At 46.6% G+C, this 25,905-nt stretch overlaps 1 protein-coding gene across 2 annotated transcripts in view; it reads right to left on the bottom strand.

Moving 5' to 3' along the window:
• Nucleotides 1-24,751, bottom strand: part of Tspan14 (tetraspanin 14) — a 55,726-nt gene extending 30,975 nt beyond the window's left edge. The window contains exon 1 of one of the 2 annotated variants that reach the window (XM_046450083.2): nt 24,615-24,751. The gene's annotated coding sequence lies outside the window, so the exon portion shown is untranslated. Of the gene's footprint in view, nt 1-17,294; nt 17,375-24,614 lie in introns of those variants that run through there. The other variant, XM_046450084.2, reaches the window with a different exon arrangement.
• Nucleotides 24,752-25,905: the final 1,154 nt, after the last annotated feature.

Below are 25,905 nucleotides of genomic sequence, written 5' to 3'. Positions count from 1 at the left end.
AAGTACACACACACACACACACACGACTAAGCATATTGGCTTCCTACAAGTAGATGGACAAACTTTTCCAAAACTAATTACCACCCAGCAGAGAAGAATCCAAAATCTATTTTGTGTGCATATAAATATTATTATTACCTCAAACTGTCTCAATTCCAAGAACTTATTAATAAAAAATATTTATATAGCAAATACAAGGCACATGTTTGTCAATTCATCAACTTCTCAAAACAGGGTCAAAGGTAGAATTATTTAATAATGTTGAGACAACATATCAGCAATCTGAGGAGAGTTAAATAAGCATGTCTTGGAAAACAGAGTATCTCAGTAGGTCCGTGTTAATCTTATCTTTTTTTTTTTTTTTAATAAACTTGGGTTCCTCTTCTTTTTGTAATTAGAGATGAACAGAATGCCTTTATTTTATTTGTTTATTTTTATGTAGTGCCGAGGATGGAACCCAGTACCTCACACATGCTAGGCAAGCACTCTGCCACTGAGCCACAACCCCAGCTTAATCATCCTTTTTTTAAACAGTATTTGGAATTGAATCCAGGGTTTCACGTGTTAGGCAAGCTCTCTCCCACTGAATTACACTCAGCCCTTTCTATTTTACCTTGAGACAAGGTCTCTCTAAGTTTCCCAGGCTGGCCTTGAATTTGCCATCCTCCTGCCTCAGACTGAGTAGCTGGAATTATAGGCATGTGTCATTGTCCCTGGCCTCATTTTCTGAGGCAACAGGGAAAAAGTACAAGACTACTCAAAATTCCCATATGATTAAAAGAAACTTTAAAATAATAAAGGAAACAAATAATACGTGATATGTAGCTGTAGCACTTATGAACATTATGAAATGGAAAATCAATATAATTAACAGATAAAAATAATGTCACTGGAAATTTTAATTTTTAAATTTTTTTGCAGGCCAGGGATTGAAACAATGGCCTTGAACATGTGAAACAAGTGTTCTACCCCTGAGCTATATTCCCCCAGCTGGAAATAAAATTTAAACAATATCCAGAGATACTATTTCACACTTCTTAATTTAACAAGATAACCACCACTATTGCTGGCAAGCATGTTTGTATCTTGCTGGCAGCAAAGAGATCTGTTACTACCCTTTCATTTAACACCCCTAAAATCTGGTCATACCCTTAAACCAATAAATTCATGACCAAGAATATGCCTCATGAAAATAAACCATGAGAAAGAATACACACTATGAAATGTGAACATCACAGTTTGCATGATGGAGCAAATTTGTAAGCACATGGGTAAAAAAGGCCAAAGTGGAATTCAGGAGCTTGAAAATGGTTGCATGGTGTGTAGCCTTTAGGTGATTTTCCAAAAAGGTTTCCACTATCACCCTCACCATTTCCTCCCTGGTGTTATAAATGTAAATAGAAGCGACTGCTAGGGTGGGCAGGGTGGGTGGTGACGAGCCCTGCAGTCATCATAAACAGGGCTCCTGTCTACTTCTGTTACATTAAGCTGTATGATTCCTCCCCACTGTCCATTTGTAATTTGAAAAGTAGCACATGCTCAACTGTAAAATATTTGATCAATTCAGAAGTGTGAAAAGTGAACTGGCAATGAGAACCCACTCCAACATGGCTTTCTAACTGTTTGACCACAGCTCACAATATGAAATACATTTCATGGGTTGAGGATGACTAATTTCAGTGTAGAGCATTTGGGATTGGAGCTTTCGTACCACCAAAAACAAAACAAACAAACAAAAAAAAAGGCAAAGCAAAATGAAATACGTAATACATTTGACAAAAAGTAATCCAGTGTGCACAAATTTGCATGCACAAATTTAAAATGATTTTCCTGGAATAATACTTCCTCTTTTCACATGCTGTGCATTTTAGATTTGCTCTTATTTAAATTTTTATCAAAATTATATCTACATATAATCTAAGAACCAACTATTGTAAAAACTGTGCTGAGAAAAAAGTAGACCCTGGCCCCACCCCTAAGTTAGGCCTCCTCTCCTAAGGACATTCAACTTCTAGATGACTCTTGTTTATACCTACTATCTCTTAGAAATGTCTGTATATAATGTTTGAATTACTAGTCCCTGCTTTTCAAATTGGAACATTACCTGTCTACTTCCTACCCTGAAGATGAGGATTTAACTAGACTGCCCTTGAACCACCTTGCCCCTGAGCTACCCTTCCCATGTCTGACCTTTTCCATCTCTCCTCCATGATAAGATGTAGAAGTGGCTAGAGTAATTTTCAGAGCTGATACTACAAAGTTACCATACGGGTCATCAAAAAGAGCCAAGTAAACCACAATTGTCTGCTTTTCCCGTGCAATTTTTATTTTCTCTGGAGTTATTTTCATTTTTGTTTGCTTCAATTTCTATAATTTACCAATAGTCAATCTCAAATTCATTTTTTCCCATATTTTTATTGATGCATTATAGTTGTACATTATGATAGGATTTGTTGTTACATATTCAAACATGCACATAATATAACAATATAATTTGGCCAAAGTCAACCTCAAATTCAATGCCAGGTGTCTAAATCTACTCTGAATAAGTTCTTACACACCAGCTGTTCTATCTCTAATCCCTTCCAGAGGCTTCTGAGCTGCTTCCATCTCACCTGATGCCTAGGGCTCCCTTTCCCTTTTGGGATACAGTCTTCAGAAGGTCTGGTCTTTGGCTCACCTTCGTGAAGAAAGGTTTCAGTGCAAAAGGCGAATTTTTCCGAACAGGTATATCTGAAAACATCTTTGTGCTCCTTTCGCCTATGCTACATAGGTGCTCTATCCAGCTAATCTTCACTCTTTTTTTCTCCCACATTTCTTTATTAGTGCATTATAGTTGTACATATTGATAGGATTTGTTGTTACATATTCCTACATGCACACAAAATAATAATATTCTACCTTCACTCTTTAATAAGTTTGTGTATACAATTCTATACTGAGAAGCAATTTCATGGAGAACAATGAGGCATTGCTCCACCATCTTCAATATTCTTCTAGAGCACTGAGAAGCCCCAAAGTACTGATTCCTTATCTTTGTATTTTTTTAAATATTTTTTTTGTTATTGATGGATCTTTATTTAATTTATTTATTTGTATGTGGTGCTGAGAATTGAATCCAAGGCCTCACACGTCCCACAAGCACTCTACCTCTGAGCCACCACCCTAGCCCCCCTTATCTTTGTATTTGACCTGTTTTTTTCTCTCTGTGAACTTACAGGATTACCTAGCTCCCCAGCTTACTGAGATTTCAGAGTATCGGTCTATGTCTACCTTCCACCATGTGGCTCAACATTCAGAGGACCATTCCTATTTAGGAAAAAAAAAAAAAAAAACAGCTTTCTAGTCTAGGAATGTCTTCCTTGAGATTTTATCACTTGCATTCTTTGTTTTCCCTTTTGGCTACAACTTTTAATGGATATGGGAAGCCTGGCTCATTCTTTCTTTCTTTCTTTGTTTTCTTCTTCTTTTTTTTTTAACCTATTATCTGTCTTTTCATCTTTTTGCTCTGTTTCCTTGAAGACTTCCTCAACTTTACCTTCTAATAATTCTCTGATAGTTTTGCTCTGCCCACATTTCTTAATTTTTAAATAACTTTTGGTTTTCCACATGTGATTTTTTTCATGGTATCTATTCTTATTTCATGTATGGAGTATTTCTTTAACTCAGTATATTTCTGAGTTTTTTTCAAAAATTGTTTTCTCTAAATAGAATGTTTCTTTCAAGTTTTTTTTCCCCTTATTTGCTTTGCCTTCTTTCATGTTAGTTACTTTCTTAATATGTCTACTAGTCTTTGGTAATCCTCATGACTAAGGTGGATGACAAGAAGTTAACTGGGAAACGCTAAGTCCCTGGGCAGCTAAGTTTCTGTCTAGAGTGATCTAGCTGGCCTTTTGCTGGGAAATCTCTCTTATCAGCATCATTTGTTTTTTCTCTTTTCTTTCTAGGCTGGTTAGGTTTCCCCAGTGAGATTGGCTGGTTATTTATTTATCCATTTATTCATTCATTCATTTGTTTATTTATTGGTACTGGAGATTTAACCAGGGGCACTTTACTGCCGAACTACATTCCCAGCCCTTTTTATTTTGATACAGGGTCTCACTAAGTTGCTTAGGGCCTTGCTAAACTGCTGAGGCTGGCCTTGAACTTGCAATCCTCCTGCCTTGGCCTCTCAAGCCTCTGGTATTATAGGTGTATGCCACCCCTCTGGGGAGACTGCTTTTTAATCACCAAGGGATTGGATATCAGTATTCTAGAAGCCAAATAGGGTTAGAAGATTGGGGAATAGAGGTGATCTTCATATGAACCCTCCAAAATACTTGGAGTCTCCAAGGCCCTTGGTTTTTTTTTTTTTTTTCCTTCTGCAGAATTAATCTCCAATATCCAGCTGAAAAGTGGGAGAGGCAATCACCTAGCATCACAGAAGAAGGAAAGGAGTCTAGGTATGTAACCACATCAGTTGCTTTCAAACCATCATATTACCCATCTTGGATGCTCTTCATCCCCTCTCACCCCTCAAAATAATCTGGTGCCATCAATTCTTACATTTTAAACTGGAATACTTGTCCATCAATTCCTAGTTTGCAAAAGTTTTCTTGCTGTTGTTTTCTTTCTCATTCTACCCATGCTCATGGGTTCATTTTTTAAAATCCTCCTTAACTTATGTGAGGTTTTCAGAGAAAGTAAAATTAGGTCTGTTCAATTCATCACTTCTATCCCAGGAAGATCTCAAAGTATTTTTAGTTGCTACTTTTTATTTAGTAAAGTATAAAAGTCAAGAAGAAGAATCTATCACATTAAAAAAAAAGGGGGGGGGGGGCAAAAGAGACTTTGTTCATGCAATTAAGGTGAATAATCAACTGGTCTTAAAATAGGGAGATTATTGAGTGGGTCCAAAGTACAGTCATCCCTCTGTATCTGCAAGGGATTGATTCTAGGACCCCCTTGGAAAACAAACCAGAGATGTTCAAGTTCCTTATATAAAACAGTGTATTATAACCTTCACGCATCCTCTAAAACTTTAAATCATATCTATATTATTTATAATATCTAATACCATGCAAATGCTTTGCAAATGTTGTTTACTGTATTGTTTAGAGAATATTGCCAAGAAAAAAAGTCTATACATGTTCGGCACAGATGCCATTTTCCTTTCCAAGTATTTCTGATCTGTGGTGGTCATTTGAATTCAGATACAGAACCCACAGATATATAGGACCAACTGTAATTACATGAGCCTTTATAAACAGAGCTTTCTCCCAGTCAAGTGCAGAAGCATCAGTGAGAGAGATTCCAAGCATGAGAAGATCTGATGTACCTTTGGCTGGGTCTGAGACATGGGGGCCACCTGCAAGGATCAGAGAGACTCCAGGAGTTAACCTCTAACCCTGGCTAGCATCCAGCAAGGAAGCGGGGACCTCTGTCCTACAACAGCAAGGAACTGAATCCTGCCAACAACAGGAAGAATGAGCTTAGAAGTGGATCCTCCCAAGTCTCCAGAAAGAAACACAGTCCTGCTGACACTGTGATTTGGGCCTTGTGAGGCCCTAAGCAGAATCAGAGTTGAGTTTTGTTGTACTTGGACTTCTGACCTACAAAAACTGTGAAATAATAAACATGCATTGGCTTAAAGAAAAAAGATGGATTGGAAAGGCTGAAAAGGAAAGACATCCAATTCAGAAGAAAAAAAAAAAAAAAGATTGGGCCTTTAAATTAAAACCTAAGTTTACAAATTTGGTGCAGTGGTGCATAACTGTAATCCCAGCTACTCAGGAGACTGAGGCAGGAGGATTGCACATTCAAGGCCAGCCTAGGAAACTGAGCAAGATCCCCATATCAAAATAAAAATTTAATAAGGGCTGGGGATGTACACAGCAGCAGAGTGCTTGCCTACATGCACAAGGCCTTGGGTTCAATCCCCAAAACTGCAAAACCAAAACAAAACAATCACCACCACCCAAAAAAAAAAAAAAAAAAACCTTGAGTTTACAGAAAAATTCATTACCTTTTTACAGATCAGCTGCATACAAACATCACCCTCACCAACTGACATTCAAGAAGCAACTGTTTGTTGAGCTTCTCAGCCATGTTAAAATCTGGCTAGTGTCTAGCTATCCCACACCCGAGGGAGTTGGGCCCTTGCTCCTCAAGCTGGGCCCTTCGGAGGGAATGGCAGCCACTTGCACACTCTCCTTCAGGGTCTCCTTTCCCCATTAGCATCTCCCCATTCTGACCTGTCCTCTTTGGAAAATATCTGTTTTAAAATTGGTACTGACTCTCTGGTCAGATATCACCACCAATAACATGAATTTGCGGGAAATGCAAAGTCTCAGTCTCCCTCAATGTGTATTTTAAATAGATCAGAATTTGAGAAACTGAGATACCAGACTCATTCCTGACACAGATACACAAACAAAAGCGAAGAAGACAGACAGCCTGCCAGACAGACTGAGGCACAAAGGGAAGGAAGTGAAGAAAAGGGAACTCAGTGCCACACTGCCTGACCTAGCTATAGGCAGTAAAGTTCTCAGTGAGCTCTGTCCTGAACTAAAGCTTACCACCCTCCTAAGAGGTGGTTACACACCTAGCATCCCCTCCACTACTGCTCTCTGCTGGTGGCTCGTTGCCTATTATCTTGCCACTGAAACCTATCCCAAGCTCCACGCATAAAAGTTAACTATGGACCAAGGAGTGCCATTTGGATCCCTCAGGTATCTCAATCAATGTGGCTACCAACTGGGTTCCCCAAGGGCACCTTCAATCACCTCCAATCACAAAGTCACCTGCTCAGAAGCTGTTCTTAACTGCTCTCCTCCTCCTCCCAGGGACCCACAGGTCAGTACTTCATTTCCTTACAAGAAGGTCTGAAGGTCTCCTACCTGGCTCTCCACCTCTTCTTCCACTCCTCCTCATGCCCCTCTCTTTTACCTGAGGATCAAGTGACCTTAAACACAAAACCATGCACCCACATTCTTAGCTAAAATGGGCACCACCCCTCCAATTTAATCATCCTTGCAATCTCCCCTTCTCTCTATTGTCCAGAGACAGCCATTCACCAAGAATTAACTTTTCACCTTGCCTTCAAGGCTCCCAGTACTGGCAACTGACCCAATCTCAAGCCCAACCAAATAGGAAAGGGCAGTCACATTCCCAACAGAATTAGGGCCTCTTCTGCATCTCTAAGCAGTACAACTTAGGCCCTGGATATTCCAACCATCTAAGAAGGGGGTGCCTCAGGGCCCACTGGGCACCAGAGAACCTTCACAGGCCAAAGGAACAGATAGGCCTCAAGAGAGATGCCTAGGCAGGGGGTAGATGGGCATGGAAGGGAAAGGGGCTCCAGCAGGCAGTAGGAGAAAAAGTTAGTATGATGCAGGCCAGAGTAGGCAGCCCACAGGAATCTCACTGAGCTGCCCCAAGGCACCACCACACTCTGAGAGGCAAAGAAGGGGCTCAGCTCTCTCTGACTCACTCTCAGAGTCGAAAGTATCTATGTCCTCTGCTGACCCAGTCCCTAGTTACCCAATACCCTAGACCTAGGGTCTACCAGACAACAAGGCAGCAGACACTCACTGGCATCAGGAAATGTGACTACACTGTGGGAAGGAACCACAAAGTTGTACAGAATTTGGGGTGAGCCAGCTTCCTTCATCACAGGGTGACAAGCAGTGCTCCAGAGCACAGGTATGGGAGAAGGTAGGCTCCCAGGATCATCAGGCCCTTGACCACCAACCCTAGGATATCTTCCATGTGGAGGTTCAAGAGAAGCTGGGCCACCAACTCTGAGCCACAGATCTAGCTTGAGGTTCTAAGTGCGTGGCTTCCTGTAAAAACACTGAGCTTGGCAAATTAAGCATTGTAAATTTCCACCACCAAAAACCCACAACCCCAAACCTGCTGAGTTTCACAAGCATCAGGGGCCTCTTCACTAATTGATGAAAGAAGCCTTTGCCTCCTTCAATGCAGTCATCAGGAGAGAAGCCCAGGGAGGGGTGGACAGGGGTCAGTGGAGGGAAGCAGGAAGGAGACTCTGCGGGAGAGGTTGGGCCTGAAAAATCACTAATCCAGTGATTTTAAAACTTACTATTTTTATTATTTTTTAAGCTACAGAAGTCTTTGTTCAAAGAAACTCTGACCCAGAAACCCAGCTTGGAAGTAGGCAGAGTTCAGGTCACTTTTCTCTGCAAGTGACTGGGGAGAAAATGGAACTCTGTGGGGTGACCACAAAAAAACAACCAGCTAGAACCACATGATACCAAATTCCACAGAACATCCAAACTGCTGAAGGACATGTTTCCAGAATCCCACTGAGTTCAACAGGGCTGGTATAGACCTGGAAAAGCACATTTTTAAAGAGCTGTCCTTCCCAGCAGTCAGTCTAAAGAAGCCTCCATTAGCCATATCTGGAACAATCTGAGAATCAAAACAGACAAGAATTCTGAGTGGATTCTAATACACACATGGATAAACAAACAAATGGGAGAAAAGGAAGATAAATGCCAAAGAATAAATACAGAAGGAATTATGGAATTACATCTTCAGCATTCAGCAACCATGACAGATATAACCCATTCTGTCAAGGATGGTCAACAGATCCTAAAACTAGCTGATCAAAGTTTGATGGGAAACAGCACATTTTCATAGTCTCAAATTACTCCCCATAGGGCACTTGTTAATTACAAAGAGCATCAAAGTAACTTAGCAGTGGAGAAACCCAGCCAACAACACAATAAGCAAATGATCACTGCTAATATCACTAGTAATGAGTCAAATTGAATAAAGACATCATGTGCCTCCCCAGGGGAAGCACCTATGACATAAACTCTCTTGTTCAAAATGCTTAACCTGAATCTAATCATGAGGAAACATCAAACAAAGCCAAATTAAAGGCGATTCAACAAAATAAATGGCCTCAAGTCAAAACTTAAAGTTTGCAGTCCTTGTCATTGGGGTGGGGGTGGGGGTGGGGGGGAAGCAGACAAAACATAAGGCAACAAACAAGCCTCTGCAGGGGACCCCAGAGGAAATTCTCAGAATGATTCATCAGGCAACTCACTCAACTGCACCAGCAGCTTCAGGGTATTACCTGCCCGCCCAGGTGAGGCAGGGCCTGCTCATCCACAGCTGCTGCCCCACCCCATCCTCTCAAAGGGGTGAAAGAAGGATGGCACTTTCCTGGCTTGCAAGTTTATTTCCCACACCACTTGCCTTCTGCCATCCGAGATGAGGCTGCCCACTCATGGGAAGATTTGGAGTTGACATTGTCATGGTGCCCTGTGCTCTGATAATCATGGCCTATTCTGAAAACTTAAGTCCAGGTCAAACCCCTATGGACACAATCCTTTCACATGCCCCAGGCAAAAGCACATGAGAGTCTCTTTCTCAGCCAGCTGCACACAAATGAGCCACATGTGGACCTGTTTACAGCAGCATCTCCAAGGTGAACAAGAACACAGAAGGCCAACTTGCTGTGCCTCAGGACAACTGTGGGACAGAGTCCCATATCCACTCAGAAACTCTCAAGGGAGGACCACAGGGCCAAGGGCAGCCCAATTTAGCAAGGCTGCAGACAGCCTGCCCAGCAACCCCTGAGTACACAGCCTGGCTTAGCAAGCCCGTCAAGGAGGAAAGGCTTTGTTGTGGGAGACAGCACCTCAGGACTTGTTTCTACATGTTTGGGGTGCAGCTGCATGCCATGAACCCAGAATGACTCTCTGCAGACAACTCTGACTCAAGAGTAGGACCTGGCTGTGGGACGTGGGAGAGGATTCCCACTCCTAAATGCAGGGCCAAGTAGGTGCTGAGCACAGGAAGGAGGTGCATCGGAAGCCCATCAGGAAATGCTCCACAGTACAGCTGGTTTAAATGTGAACCAGCTGAGAGCACTGCCTCTAGAGGAACATCATTCTGGAAGCAACAGTGGTGTCTGGCAGATGGGGACATTCGGCCATCCAACCTGGTGGCTGCCAACTGTCTCAGGACACACTATGCAATGCAAATCATCAACAGAGTCCCCAGTATGCCCCCAGTTCTAGGCCAGGGGCCTAGAACAAAACCAGTTAGGAGGGAACTACTCCCGAATACTACAGGTTCCAAGAATGGATCCCTTGGGCCCAGCACCTGTAATCCCAGACAGGAGGCTGAGGCAGGAGGATTTCAAATTCAAGGTCAGCCTGGGAAGCTTAGTGAAACTCTGCCTCAAAGTAAAAGCTAGAAAAAGGGCTGGGGATGTAGCTCAGTGATAGAGGGCCCCTGGGTACCCCATTGGGAATGGGGGGAGTAGCCTATGGATCTGTTCCAGCGAAAAAATACAACTCTGCTTAAATGACTGGATTTTGCTGGTTATTGAGGAGCTGCTCCAGTAACTCTGCTAGGATTTGACCTGCATGCCTAATGGAGACTTGAAATGTTTTCTTTGTGTGTGTTGCTCCACCTCTCTTCTCCTACGAAGGAAACTACTTAAGAGAATTTCAAGTAATACATATTTAGTCCTTTCCTCCATTTATTTCATGGCTAAAAGGCATAAAGGGTACTTATGGATGTTTAAAAATCTTTGTATCCAAACTACATAGTCTGCTACAATATACTGTGTTAAGACAAACACCCCAGTTCACCCTGAGGAAGGCATTCCGGAGAACACCCGAACTCTACCAAGCAGTTCAGGGTGGGACACTTTTCAGCCCAAGGCAGAGCCTGGCTCCCAGCCTCCTACAAGCAAAGAAAAGCCTGGGGGTGGGGAGATTTACAAAGCTAAAAACAAGCAAGCAAAAAACCTTCCCAATGAAGTTATGAAAAGTGAAAAGGGGCAGAGATAAGCAAAGCTATGTGATGTGTTGGAAAAAATGTCAAAAGAGAAACCGAATAGAAGGGGGTTTAAAACTGTAAATCAATGAAATCAGTAGTGGGAGACTACTGACAAGGACTGAGAGGAAGCCAGTAAGAGATCAGCAGAACAGCTCCAAAAGCAGAGCCCAGAAGGGCAGGGATTCTCAGCAAATGGGCAGGGGAGCTGGAGTCTCATCCCCAGGGACCTAACTGTACCCCCAACCCTTCACCAGAATATAGGGGGTGGGTAGGAGATGCTAGTGTGAACAAGACAGTCACATGTCTTTTCCACAGCAAAACTACAACAAAATGTAATTTTATAGTTCCTCTTCTGAATTATTTATTTGAACTTCAACATACACCAAAATATTTTTATGTAGAATGCTTTGAGTTTCAATAAAGTGAAAAGAACTCCTACAACCTGATTCTGATTCTGTCCTCCAGCTGGACCAGACAGGGACAAACGGGATAGGACAAGTGACACCAAATGGCCTGGAGAAGCTCCAATTACCCACCTCAGCTCTATGCTCCAAAGATGAACTCACCAGCAGGCTTGGAGCCATGGGAGCTTTGGGGTACTAGCCCCACCTCCAAGACACTCCTAGCGCCCAGGAATACCTGTGTGTGCTGCATGCCCTAGGAGAGGGGCCACAGATATAGAAGTCACCAAACCCATCTTAAGTGGACAGTTTTAAGGAAGGCCAGAGAGTAAAGATCTCAAAACCACAAAACAGACTGGTGGAGAAATAACAGGGTAGGTGCATGAGCCAGTGCTTTTCAAATGTGAAAGTGCATGCATATCATATGGGAATCCTGTTAAAGATTCTGATTCAGCTAGTCTGGGTGAGGCCCCCAGGACTGAGTCTCAACAAGCTCCCAGGTGATGCTGATGCTGCCTATCAACAAGCCTGTGGGAGGCATTCTGAATAGAGAGGATGGGAGATGCCAGAGAACAAGCCACAACACCAATGCACAGGAGGAAACCAACCATTAAGTGGAGCATGTCCTTACTGTGCACTGATTTACAAGGATGCAATCAGCTTTCCTTGAGAAACACTTTAATTTTGGAATTTGTTGGTTATCTTAGGGTATCCCACTGGATTGTCACAGATGTCTTGCTGTTTTTGCCAGGCTGGGGAATCAAATCTGGAGACCAGCGAATGCTCTGCGGTGACCAAACACTGAGCCACAGCCCTAGCCATCACATGTTATTTTTATTCCCATTCCACCACTGCAAATGCTACTCTAACCAAAAGATGAGCAAACCCTGCCTCCCTGTTCCTTGGACTTCTTCCAAGACCATAGGCTTCCAGTGACATGCTGGCAGAAACAGAGCCGGGAGTAGTGACATGGGCTGGTCCCAAAGACAATGAAAGGAAAGCAGGAGGACAGCAGACACAAGGAGGTCTGGCAGATAGTACTGGTTAGGGCTGGGTAGACCAGGGGATGGAGGCTGGGTGGGGAAAGGCAGATAAAGGGCCAGAATCCCATGCTGAAGGAGCAAAGGAACAGCAGCGAAAAAAACATTTTATCTCCTGGAACCTGTGAACAAAACAATGAAAAAACTGGGGGGGATACACCATACACCAAAATATTTTTATGTAGAATGCTTTGAGTTTCAATAAAGTGAAAAGAACTCCCCGCACACTAAGGTAAAAAACAGAAACTATTTAAGTACAGAGGGTATCTTTACCTTTTCATTTCTACTTTGAACCATCTGTCTTCACTTTGGCAGGAGATAATAAAATGTTTTCCTTTCCTTTCCCCTGGTCCCCCTTCACAAGAGAGGGGTGGCTATAATAATGAATAAGAGTAATATGTCATTTCCAAGAAAAAAAGCCAAGTTGAGGTCTAAGACAAGACTTTACCGCTGGTCACATACAGCCCTTGAGAACTGGCAATGTGTTTGGGTTCAAGGTGGCAGGTTTCCAGATCTCAGTTAAGAAGATCATTGCAGTCCCTCAAGAATCTGACAAAGAAATGCCCAGGAAAAGAGGACCTTTGTTCATCCCATCTGAGGGAATTTTCTTCCAAGATTCTGAACTGGCAAGAGAGGTTCCTGGCAGTGACTTCCCACAGGACTAAAAAGGTCACAGTTAAAACCTTTTGAAAGTTCATCTGAGCAACCTGTCCTTCTGTCTTCCAGCCAGAGGCCCATGCCAAGTGGTCTGGACTGGCCAAGGTCACCCAGGGAGCCAGTGCAAACCCCAGGCTCTGCCTCCATGTGCTCTTTCCTGAGCAATGTGTGTGACCTTTTCCATGCATGCAACTACCCTCTCCTCGAAAGTGGCATCTGTGTTCCAGCTCTTTTTGCTTTAAGTCTCCTGGATGCTACAACATTTGCTGAAATGAGGACACCCCAAGGTGCAATCCTCTTTGTGGCTGAGACTTGCTTCCTAATTTGTAAGACTAGGCTGATTAAAAAAGTCAGCTAAGACAGCCAGTCAGGCTGATCTACACATGGGTGGGTTTTGAAAGGTTAAAGTAAAAATGTTCTGTACAAAACAACTCTATATTTCAAAGGCTGGTGACTATTACAGATTCTAGGACAGTTCAAAAAGCAGGAGAAAGAGAAAGCAGGGCAGGTACTCCAGAAAGAGATATCATATGATGGGTGACAGAAGTGGCCCTTGGCCCAACCTGTGACCTCACATGGCTGGAGATAGATAGACACCCCAGAGAAAATGTTCCTTCTGCTCACCAAAAACTGGGAGGAGGAACAAGAGAAATTCAGTGTGAAAGGGGAGGGGCGGTTCCCTCCAGATGAAAAATCCTCACAACCATAGAGATGAAAATAAAAAGAAACTTTTCTCAACCAACCCCGCCACTGGTGGCTAAGAGCTCTTTCTACATTGACTTCAATGATGATCACACTGTGCCCAGGAGTGGCTTTTTCTGCCAAGGACCAGAAGGCTAGTTCTGGTGTGTATGTGGGGGGGAGGGGGGGCAGGGGAGAGAAGAGAGTCTCTTTCTGTCATGTACACACTCAGTGGCCACAAACAGATGAGACTTCTTTCTTCACCGTACAAGTTACTATCATTCTGATTCATAAGAGGGGCAACTCTGTAAATAAAGGAAACCTCGGCATTGCAGGGAAATGGGGTACAGCCAGGGGCTGCCATGCCTTTGCCTCAGCAGGCAGACTTCTGTCGTAAGTGCTTCCGCTGGTGCAGCGTGCCCGCCGCCTGCTGCCCGCCTGAGATTCAAGAGCCCGGAGATGGCAGAACAAAGGAAAATGGCTGTGGCTCAGTCAGCGGTGGTTGCTGGCTGGGCTGCCAGCGAGCAGGCTTTTCTGCAACTGAGTGCTGGAACAGGGATGAGGGACACCGGGTAAGTACAAAGGAAGGTGGAGGCCCTGTGAAACTCACAGCAACCCAGGCACGTGCCTGGCCCCCACCCAAGGGTGCAGCTGGGCCAGGGGGGATGAAGCAGAAATATGCTCCCCAAGGCAGCAGAGTAGGTGGCAGCTGGGCCCCTGGCACTGGGGCTCCTTCCAACAAAAGGGAAAAGGGATCTTGACAGAGGTACCCACCAAGGGCAAGCATGAGGACATAGCAAGGCCCAGAGTTTGAGAACAAGTGAAAGGTCCAGGAGTGGCTCAAGACAGTCTGGAGTGGACCTCTAAGGAGCACAATGGGTTCCTGCAGCCAGCAACAGCAGCAGCCCTGGCCACTCCCTCCCCTCCTTCTCTAGTCCCCACCCCCCCAAATCCACAATGGAAGCAACAGGAAACCAGGACAGAGCCCATGAATAGCTCCACTGTCAGTCCCAGGCCCCACCTCCTCAGTTCCACAGGTCAGGCTTTGCAGCCACCAGGACACAATAGAAACCTCTGTGCTACTGGGGCCCTTAACAACAGAGCTGCTGGCATGAGGAACTCTGGACTTCTCAGGGGGGTTGTGTGTAACTGCAATGGTGAGAAGTTCTCTGCATGCCAGGACAGAAGAGCTAGGGCAGGAACAACCAGGGCAGGGATAAAGGCCAGGGTCTAGTGAGGGGGCTATCTGACAGCCAGCCTTAAAATCTCCCTGTTTCCTGCCCTGCCCTTGTTGTGGTCATCTCAGAGGCACACAGTGGCAACAGCCAGAGTTCTTCCAGGGCAGTGGAGACAATCCTCCCTCCCTCCCCTAATCCATCCCAGGAAGGAAAAATTCTTGTGCCTTACCCCCTGTTTCTGCTCTGAAAAGAAGTCCCTGCTCAAAACAGAAAGCCTGTCTACTATTTACCCAGGCACCTTTTACATAGGCTTTTAAAATCACAGCATGTTAGGAAGTGCCAGTCAGACCCAGCAACAGAGCAGGCAGGATACCAGGGACCCCAGAGCAGCAGGCCTGATCCTCACACTAACCCCTAGACCTTCTCTTCTGAAAGCAGGCCAGCTCCAGCTTGGTTCTCAACCAAGGCACCCTCTTCACACCCACCCAGGTCCAGCAAACCCCTGAGGCAGCTCAAACCCACATGTGAGAAGCTGCCTTTCTCTACTCAGATCCCTCTCTCGCTCTGGCTGCCTCCTCACACTCCTATGTCACACTTTTGGGTGCACAGGCCTCATGACCCACAGGGCTCAGCCAAGGGACACAAACATGACGCTCATGGAGACAGGCAAGCCTGAGGTGAACCAAAGACAGCCTGGGATGTGAACTAGACTGCAAAAATATAAGATCCTTTCAGAAGAAATCCTCAGAAACTTCCATTCTCCCTCTTGGAAGAAGGAGTGTTTCCTTCCTGTTAAGCACCCAATGCCTTAATCTCATAGCCAGCCAACATGTATGTGATACCCTGCAGAAACAAAACACTGAAAGCAACTTCAATGTCTGTCAACAGGGGACTGGTGAAGTGAGTCAAAAGTCACTATTCAGCAGAATGACCTACTGTTTTAAAAAGAATGGACTAAACTCTACTAAAATGGAATAATCCCAGGATAAATTTTAGAGTGAAAAAAACCAGTAAGTGCAGAACAGTGTAATTAGTATACCACCAAGGGAATAAGCTAGACAGGAGTACAGACATGCCTGACTAGGCACAGAACATCTGGTGACCAAGGGCCCCCCGGGACAGGAGGGGTATGTGTATGCACAATTGGGGACAAAGAAAATATGAATTTTCATTATATCTTTGCTCTGTGTTTTTCATCACATATATATTTTTAAAAAATAAAAAGTTAAACCTAAAGTAACATTTAAAATACCTAAATTCTGTGGCTGGAAGCACAAAAAAACTTTATCTACAGCTCTGCAGACAGATTGTGATATCTCTTGAGAACAAGGAGTAGAGAGGGGATGGGGGAGGGGAGGCAAGAAGAAAGGGATGTAGGGCAAGGAGGGAGGAGAGTGCCAACCCCCAAGCAACTTGGAGTCCCTGCTTACAACTCCATCCCAAGTCCCAAAATAGTAAGTTTGCCTAAGAAAAGCACAAACAGGCTCTGATAAAAGCAGAAAAGAAATTATGCCAAACCAAGGACCATCTGTGGGACTCAAGGTCCAGGCACTATTGTGTGTGTCTATCTGTCTGTCTGTCTGTCTGTAACCCAAGCATTCAAGCAGGGATCCTATAGGGCCCCAGTCATTAGTCAGGCTCAAGGTCCTAATCTTATAATCCCATCTCCATTTTAGCAGCTAAAGAAACCTATTTCAACAGATTTCTAGGCCTGGCCCAATTCCAAGGACAAGCTAAAAACAATTTCTCCAAAATCCTAATCCCTTAACCACTAAACTCCATGTACCTTCAGGAAATGGAAGCTACAAAATGGAGTTGTACGATGCATTTGTATATCTATCTCTTGCTAAACAGATACATATATGTTGTTTAAAAGCCCTCTTTAGCTGGCCTATCAATACTCTGCACTCAGAAGCACTGATGTATTTCCTCCAAGTGATTTGGCCCCAAAGGAATAATACAAAAACAGTCCCAGACTCTCCTGCTGCTAAGGGATATGACACAATGGCCATTAAGTGCCAGGAATGGCCAGACCTTCTGGGGAGAGAACTGGAGGGCAGGGAATGGCCATAAGCAAAACCTTTCCATGTAAAGAATGCTCCACCCTATCCCTGGGGATACCAGCACAGGCACAATTTCCTAATGGTCTCAAGTTCACAGGCTGCTCAGGCCAGAGAAAGGAGGCCAGAGAGAGGGCAGGTGCATGTTTGGCTCCCCCCCCCCTTCTCTAAGATGCTTTCTGATGACTGTTATGTGTTCAACAAGTAACCTCCAAATTAGCAAGCACAAATGAGAGCTCACAAGCAGAACCACACTGGCATTTGGAGCCCTCAGACTTCAGTTTGGGGGAACAAGTTCCTGATCCCCTGGATGGGCTCAGTGCAAGTCTTGGTCAGGTCTTAACCTGAAATCTCACAACCCTGCATGAGACCAAGTCCAGCACTTCTCCAGTCCCATCCCCACCCCTGAGAGGCACTGATTCTCCATAGTATACCTTGTGACACTGAGGCTTTCACCTGCCCCCACCACCTCACCTGCCTCCCAAAGAGAAGCTCCAGGACTACCTTCAGGCAGCCTCACGACTCAGGCTCTGAATTAAACTGCTCATCCACCCCTGTGCCTGGGCACACGCCACTCCCTCTTCCTATTTTTCTCAGCATCCCAGGGCCATAGGGAATGAATGCCCCAACACCACCCTGACTCTTTTCTTGGCATCCCCCCTCAAAACTTATCCTGTTTACACACTACTTGTATTTCACAGGAAGCAACTATGACAAGGAGACAAAGCGTGTGGGAGGCAGGATGGCTGTGGAGAGCAGGGCTCTGTCACCATTCTTCCCCTGCAAGGGTGGAAGCCCAACACTGGCCTTTGGGAGGTAGGTAGGTCCTTACAGGCAGCCAACAGGTTTTCCCTACAAACAGGCAGCCTGGTTCCTATAACGCTGACTTCTGAGATGAGAGTGGCCAAGACCAAACATACCATCTTCTCCAGGAGGCAGGTGGGAGCCTGCCCTGATTGGTAAGGGGCAGAGTCTGACCAAGTAAGTGGAAGGGCAAACAGAAAACCAGGGGGAGCATGGCTCATGGAGCAGAAGGAGCCAGGCTGATTGGATGCAAGGATCCAAAGTCCTCATACAGGAAAAAGAGCTGTGGGGTTATCACAGGCAGAACACCCAGGAGCTCACACCAGGAGAGCCCAGAACAGAAAGTACCCTCAGTCCAGTCAGAGAGAAGATATGCACAGCACCTCCCTGGGCCCAGCTCAGAAAAAAGAGACAGCACTAGGCTGAGAGAGGGGTGAGGCACAAAGTTGTCAGACCAGTTTGCTAGACCAGACCTGGACAGCAGGAAATGCAAGCAACTCAATTTTGGAAGCCTGGCAGATGGAGCTGTCCAGAGAAAAGTGGCAAGGATTGGTTGGCCAGCAGATCCCGCTGTGGGAGATTAGTGGGCTCCAAGGAAATGAAGACCCAGACTATAGATAGTCTGGGTCTTCATTTCTTTGGAGCCCACTAATCTTCATTTCCTTGGAGCCCATTAATTCCTTGAAGCTCCCTACTAGCCTGCTTCCTGGGTGCAGCAGGCTAGTAGGGAGGAAGCCAAGAGATAAGGAACCAGTAGATGGTGAAAATAAAAAGACCAAGGTTCTGGAAACAATGAGGGACCCTTATGAGAAGGGACACCCACAAAGAAAGACCACTCCTGTGGGACAGGGGTAAGTGGTCATGAGCTTAGACTAGAGCATGAACCATGGACAAGCTAAATACAGGTCACTGCTGGCCATGGGACACTGAAAACAATTCTGTCCTTCATCAAACTTTTTAGTCAAGTCCTCTGAGCCCTCTGCTGAACTAGTTCTGACCTCGGGCTTCTGTCTCTATCTTAAAAGAGCCCAGTATTAGCAAAAATCCTGCTGAGTTGGTTTATTCCCAATATCCAATCAAGTGCCTCATCTGCCACCATTCACTAGTTAATATCTAATCACTTGGGCCTACCTTCAGCAAGAATCCTGTTACATCATTTACCAAAAAAAAAAAAAAATCCTATCTTCTTAGAAATTTTCCAGGTCCCCCACATACTGCTCCTTAGCTGTGAAGTCCCACTCTTCCTTTGTTGAATTTGGAGTTGAGCCCAATCTCTCTCCCTTACTAAAATTCCCATTGCCATTGTCCTGAACAGTTTGCCTAACTGTTTAAACAAGTGCCAGAATAATTTTTTTCTTGAACCATTCAGAGCTCCCCAAAGCTTCCCAGACCTATCAACTCCCACCCTTCACCCAGTGTCCCCTACACTTCATCTGGGGTTAGAGCTGGCATCCCCCTCCAAGCCCCAGGAATACACCCCTTTCTCACTGGGGCGAAGGACTGAAACAAGAATACTACCCTTCAGGCTGGTTAGGCACCAGGGAGATCACGGAGATGGGTAATGGTTACTCAGTGGGCATTTACAGCCTCTCTGTGGAGCGGGGCACTGAGCACAGCTAAGTGCCCCTCAGACTGGGCATGTACTCTTGCTGTCCTGAGCTCCACCACAGCCTGAATTGCTGCAGTGAATTTATGGCGCCCAGTTGATCCTTCCTGGGTGACCCCAAACTGAAAGTTAGGTGACATCTTCTTCTGATGCCTTAAACTCAAGACCCTAAGGACTTTGTGTCCTTGGATATGCTACTGCCCTGGGCCCTCAACAGGATCAGGACTCTGACACCTCAGAATACAGACAAAAAAATCAGGGGCACTCACTCTCTTCAAGATGCTGTGTGGGTCCCTCTCCTGAATGTCAGAGTTGTGAATTCCTCAAAGCCTCTTTTTTGAGTGCTCCTTGGGCTATGTGGCATACATGAGCATAGGCCCAAGAATTGGCATACATATTCAGGGAAAACCCAGAAAGGGTTCACCAGCCCCTTGCCCTGGCCCCTCCCCAAATCTTACCCATGCCAACAGCGGAAACTCAGGTCTGCCTAATGCCAGGGAACACAGAGTATGAGGCAGCACTAGGGGCCCACCTCCTACAAGGATCCCAGCAGCCAATTGAGACAACTGTCATGGCTCTCAGTCATCCAGTGCAGGCTGACAGAGCTCAAGGAGGGAGGAGCCTGACTCTCCAGCTATCTAGCCAAGGTCTTTACCCTGTTGCGCAAAGAGGGAAGCAGACAGACCTTAGGAGGTGAAGGTTTCAACTCTGGTCTGCCGAGGCCCACTTACAGAAAAAAGAGAAAACCACAGCCCTGCCCAGCTCCACCCAACCCTACCAGGCCCAAGAGTGGAGGAAGTGGGGTTCCCAGAATCAGCTGCTGGTAAGTACTTTGCTGAGAGCCTCCAGACAGATGGCACTGTCCCAAACAGAATATCAGGCCTGACTCGGGCTCTGGACCCAGTTTCTCAAATCTGAAGTGTTATTCACACCTCAAAGCAACCCAGTGAGACAAGAAGGCAGATTTGATTCTGCTTTACTATCCAGAGGAGAAAATGTAAAACTGTGATCTAGGACACTTGGTCAGAAATTAGACAAAACTTGAAAGCTGGCCTCCCTACTATCCACTCTGTGAGCTGGTTGGTGCCAGTCATCTTCATGTTGAATCACCAGAGATCCTGAACAATGCCCACTAGCCAGGTACTGTGCTAACCAACACAATTACTTGCTCTGTCCAAATGAAAAACATATGCGGTTAAGGGAGAAATGAGTGGGAGACTACAAAACCCTATGCTCTTCACAGTCAGAGAAGACACTGCTTTTTGGGTTTGGGGAAAGCAAACCCAAAATACTGGCATTCTCTAAGCCCAAGAGTTTCAAATCACCAGTCTACACAGCTCCCTAGGGACTCTGATGGCCAGCCAAGAGTGGGAACTGCCGGAGATCGCAATCACTTGTTCCTCCATTCCACAGATGGGAAAAGAGGATCTGCAAAAGGAGAAAATATGCCTAAGGATAGTGAGTTAGCCATAATGCAGAAGAACCTGAGGTCTCTCCACCATTCCCAGTGTCTATGGGGTATATCGGATGTCACCAGAAACTAAGCAGGTGATGAAGCACAAAAGCAAGAACTTTAGTGCAGCTCGCTTTTTAACATCATCTATGTTTTCTAATCCCTTCTAGTAGATGGTTCCAGAGAACCACGCCAGCCCCACACTCAATCCTGTTTGCCAATGAGTCCACCCTCCAGTTACCTCTCCACACAAACACTCCTTTCCACACTTCTAGGCCTGCAAGCTCAGCCTCAGAATACAAAAAGGGAAGGGGGAGGGCACAGTTGCCAGAGGTAACTCTACCTGTTCCTGCTTCAAGGAAAGGTGGCTAGCCACATCTAGGCGGGATAGGAAGTACAAGATATCCTAGAACTCACAAGCCAGGGCAGTGAAGTAGAACAGGAGCTGGCTTAACTTCTCAGGGATAATAATATTTCTCTTAAAAGGCTACTGGGACTCAGCAGCAAAAAACAGGTATCATCATCCCTAGCAGTGGACTGGGACCTGAGCATGTGCTTAGTAAGAACCTCTGACCTGAAACTTGCCACTGGTTCTTGAGCTTCTGAATGAATGGATGAATTAATGAATGAGCAAAATAATATTCAGGAATTCAAGTAACTTACCCAGGACCAGAGGAGCAAAGTGCCTTTGCAGACCACCTCTTACTATCCTGAAATGAATTTTTGTTTACCATACCTCTCTGCCTTTCAAATATAGCACCTCAATTCATCTTTAACTTAAATGGTGCTTCTCTAATTCATGATTACTCCTCCTGGTGACATAGATACATACAATGATAATACGATCCCCTCTGTGGGAAGAAACCGCAGAGGAAGGAACAGTGGCAGGCAAGTGTTGAGCATAAGTGCTATTCACCAAATGTTTCTGATTCTATCTCCTCCCCACTTCGCAGGTAAATATGGCCATGTGACTTGCTTCAGCCAATGAAATACCAGTTCTAGGTAGACGGGCTAAGAATCAAGGGAGGATTCATCATGCTCTCTATCCCTCTGTCCAAGTGGCCACGAATGTTCCAATGAATCCGCATAGTACCATATGTGGTCCTATAATGAGGACAACATAAAGACAGGCAATGGATATGTAGAGTGAATGAGAAATAAACCTTTGTTGCTTTAAGCCTCTGAGATTGTTGTTACCACATCAAACCCTGATCTCTCTAGACAGATAAAAGCAGTGACTTTTCAGTCACTTTTCCCATTGTCTGTCCTTACCACATAAGATACATCAGCAGTCAATCAGCAGGGATCTGGAGGTACCTGCTGTGTGCCCAGGCTGTGTTAGACTTGAAAGATGCTTTCTGATGCAGGGATATAAAGGCAACTGCCCCAGTAAGAACTTAGTCTTTCTGCTGCGGGCCAGGTTTGTTCAGTATATTAATCAATTTTAATCACTTCTTGGAGGACAGCATTAAGTAATGCCTGTTTCCAATTAGCAATCAGGAAATCCAGCTCAAATTGAAAACTCAAGCTAAGTTACTCTGTGACCTCTTTTGACCACTGTTTCCTATCTGTAAAATGAGGTGGTTAATATCATCTCACACTGGGTTGTTTCAAGGATTAAATGAGTTAATATAAGTAAAACTAGGATAGTTTACTGGTTTAAGTCTCAGTAAATACTAAGCCTCAACAAAGTCACTATTACTATCAATATTAAACCTGCCACATATTTGCTGTAAGCTTCTCCAAAACCTTCCTAGATTGTACACCAGCAAAGGTTTCCCAGGACTGGCACAATGGCACTTCGTAGGTGCTGCCAAAATGAATTCTACTCAGCTGAAGTTAAACAAGGTCAAATCCCTGAGCGCATTGTGACCTAGAATGAGGCCTCAGGAAATGGTTCCATACACCCTGGCCTCCCTGGGAACTTCACTCCCAAAACCTGCAAAGCAGGCCCCTCCCCTCCGACGCAAGGCATGAGCTTCATCCTCCCACTCCCAAACATGGAAAGGGAGGAGCAAGTCCTCACCTGTCCTAAGAGATTAGCACAGCTGCTAAAAAAGGGGTGGATCTTCCCTGGGCAGACAACACTTCTGCAGCCCCCTCTCCTCCATGCCCTTTCTTCCTCCAAGCAGCCACAAACCTGCAGAGGCATCCATGACTCAAATTCCTGTTTGATGCTGCTAAACTCAAATCAATAAACACTATTGGGCACCTACTTAAGTCCAGCCTGGATTCTAAGATCACACAGGTTTTACAGATGGTCAGGGAATCACTAGTCCTAGAACACTGCCTGCAAAAGTGCCAGATCATATTAGGTGGTCCAAGTAGTGGAGTTCAGAAATGAAAGGAAGAGACTGACACATCAAAGAAGTCTTCACCTGAAGGTGGAGTGCAACAAAGGATAACACAATGAGAAGGAGAGGGAAAATTTATCTGGTAGCCTGGTTTCTAAGGTCTGACGTCGAAACAATAGAAATCTGCAGAATGGGGCCTGGGGGTATAGCTCAGAGGTAGAGCATTTGCCTAGCATGGTGTGAGGCCCTGGGTTCAACCCCCTAGTGTGGCAAAGTGCAATGGCACTGCAAGCACACCCGTGCACACACACACAAACACACACACACACTCTGAATGGGACACAAAGCTTGGGGACCCTTGAGGAAGGGGGCTAGAAGGCAATATGGAGCCATGATGGAATCTGGCCTTCATTCTGAGGGTGCCAGCACCCAGGATTATCCCTGAAAGGAAAATTGCCTCCACCAACCACTATACTGGCTGAATGTGGATCTCCAGGTTTCCTTTCACAAAAGTGAAGGGGTGGCCCAAGCACTCAGATGGCACTAACTTCTACTTCCAGGTCAAGGGGCAGGGTGAAGGCTTCTTTGAGGATTTGGCATACAGCTGACACACCAGCTCAAGAGTGACCTCCTGTAGAGCAGATTCCGGCTCTCAGCACACCTGCAGAGGCTCCAACTCAAAGCCCTACACTCTCTGGCATGAAGTCCTCAGACCAGCGCCCAGGGACAGTTATTTAGTACTCACCACTGCTTGGTGGCCAGCGCCAGAATACCAACGGGCTCATGACTTCCCCAAACTCCGACTTTCTACGGAGGCCAATTTTAAGTTCCCAAGACACACGTTCAAGTGGTCCCAAGGCCAACGTCCCCACACACACACACACACACACACACACACACTTCCTAACCTCCGCAACGGGGACGAAGCAGCAAGCTGGGACGAGCCACAAAAGCAACCCGGACAAAGCTTAGGCCAGGTCAGGGGTCGGAGGGTCGGGCTCTGCTTCCAAGCACGAAGAAGCTGGGTCTCCAGGTACTCAAACTCCGGCAGCCCGAAGCCGGAGCCAAGCAGAGTCGGACGCACAGTCGCGTGCGCGACTTAGAGAACACCCATCGCTGAGTTGGGGGAGGGGGCAGCCCTCACTGGCCTATACCCACCCCTCCACCTTCAACCCCGACCCTAGCTCCCGGGTGCCGAGGTTTGGGTACGGAGCCGAAGAGAGCGCCCACCCCGGGGCTCGCTGCTGGGGACGAAAGCCGAGCCCGGAGCGACGGCGGGAATCCAGCCCCTCCCTCGCAGGGTACTCCCACCCCCGCCCGTCCCCGGAGGAGGCCAGGGCTACTGAGTCAGGAGCGCCAGTCGGATCACCCGCCGCGCCTCTCACTCCGCCCGGAGCCTGAGTTCGGCTCCGCGGGGTCCGGGCCGCGGCCTCCAACCTCTCGCGGGCGATCCGGGCAGACAAAGCCAGCGCCGCCCGCGGGGCCGCCCCCGGGCAGGCGAGAAGGCAGTCTGAGGGACAGAGCGGGAATCTGGGGAGCAGTCCTTGTCTCCGGTGGACGCTCACTGGGGGTTTCGGCCTCAGACAATGAGGCGGGCAGGGCCCGAGGCTTTGGCTGGGGCTCCGCGCGATACTCACCCGGGCGCGGCAGCGGCGGCGCGGCCCGGTCGGCCGAGGAAGTTAGAGCAAGTTCGGCAGCTCCAGGCGGGAGGGCGCGACTCGGGCCGTCCAAGCGGCGGGGGCGGGGCGCAGAGGGGCGTGGCCGGGGGCGCGGCGCCTAGCGCTGGCGAAGGAAGGGGCGCCGCTTCCCTTCGCCGCCGGGTGCGGCCCCGCGCCTGGCCCCGCCCGCCGCGGATCGACCCGCCCCGCCCCGCCTTCCAGCTCTCGGAGCACCCCAAGCAGTGAGGCCGGATCGCCGACCCGCCCCTTTGTCCGACTCTGGGCGGTGCCCTAGGCTGGGGGCAGCCCTGGTCCTTGCCCTAGCGGTGGGTGAGCGGCGCAGGCGGAGCCTGGACCCTGGGCGAGCATTTGTGGCCACTGCGAACAGTCGGCCGAGATACGCTGCGCGAACGCCCCTCCGGCCTTGCCCCAGGCTTGGCCCCAGCGGAGAACAGCGAGCTGTGGGAGGCCACATCTCAAGGGATGCTCAGAGCGACTGGGTAGAGGTGGGAGAAGGATTAGGAAAATGGCTGTTTTGAAGATGGAAGGCGTTCTTGCCCGGCCTTGGAAATCCAAGGTGGGGGTAGTCTGTAAAAGAAGAGATGGTAAATTAAGATTTTTATTTCTTTGCCTACGGAACTCTAAGGACTCGCTCCTTCCAGCCTTGATGCTAAAAATACCACGCTTTCTTTGTATCTCCTGCTGAGATTTGTTCCTCACCTTTATGATGAGGAGGTGGCTGAGGTGATTCTTGGCGGCATGGGAGACCTGAAGTACAGACAGGTATGCAGGGGGATCCACCCTGCTGGCATGCATCTCGTGATGAAAAGGCTGACCTTCCTAGCATCGGCCTCCCTACTTGTAAAGTGAAGCACAGGAACACTGCTGTTGCTTAAACTCATAGAGGGGACTGAGGATCAGGTAGTTGCTCTGCCTGGCAATGCATAACAGGAATCTTACTAGGCTGAGGGCACAGTCACCGCACATCTGTAAGCCCAGCTATTTGGGAGGTTGAGGCAGGAAGATCAAAAGTTAAAGGCCAGCCAGCCTGGGCGATTTAGTGAGATCCTGTCTCAAGGTAAAAAGGGCTAGGCATATAGCTTAGTTGTAGAGCGCTTGCCTAGCAAGTGGGAGAAGGACCTGGGTTCAATTCCCAGCCCTACAAAAACAAAGAGAGAGAGAGAGAGAGAGAAACTTGAAATGGTATCTGTTCAGTTCATTCCAGTTATTGCTGTTTCTCTAAGGGGATGCATCTGTCTCTGTGACGCCC

Source organism: Marmota monax, unplaced genomic scaffold, assembly GCF_021218885.2.
Source record: "Marmota monax isolate L192 unplaced genomic scaffold, Marmota_monax_Labrador192_F-V1.1 WCK01_AAM20220418_F8-fsc00004, whole genome shotgun sequence".
NCBI classification, from domain to species: domain Eukaryota; kingdom Metazoa; phylum Chordata; class Mammalia; order Rodentia; family Sciuridae; genus Marmota; species Marmota monax.
Note: the sequence above shows the minus strand (reverse complement) of the source record. Positions and strands in the feature narration are given on the sequence as shown.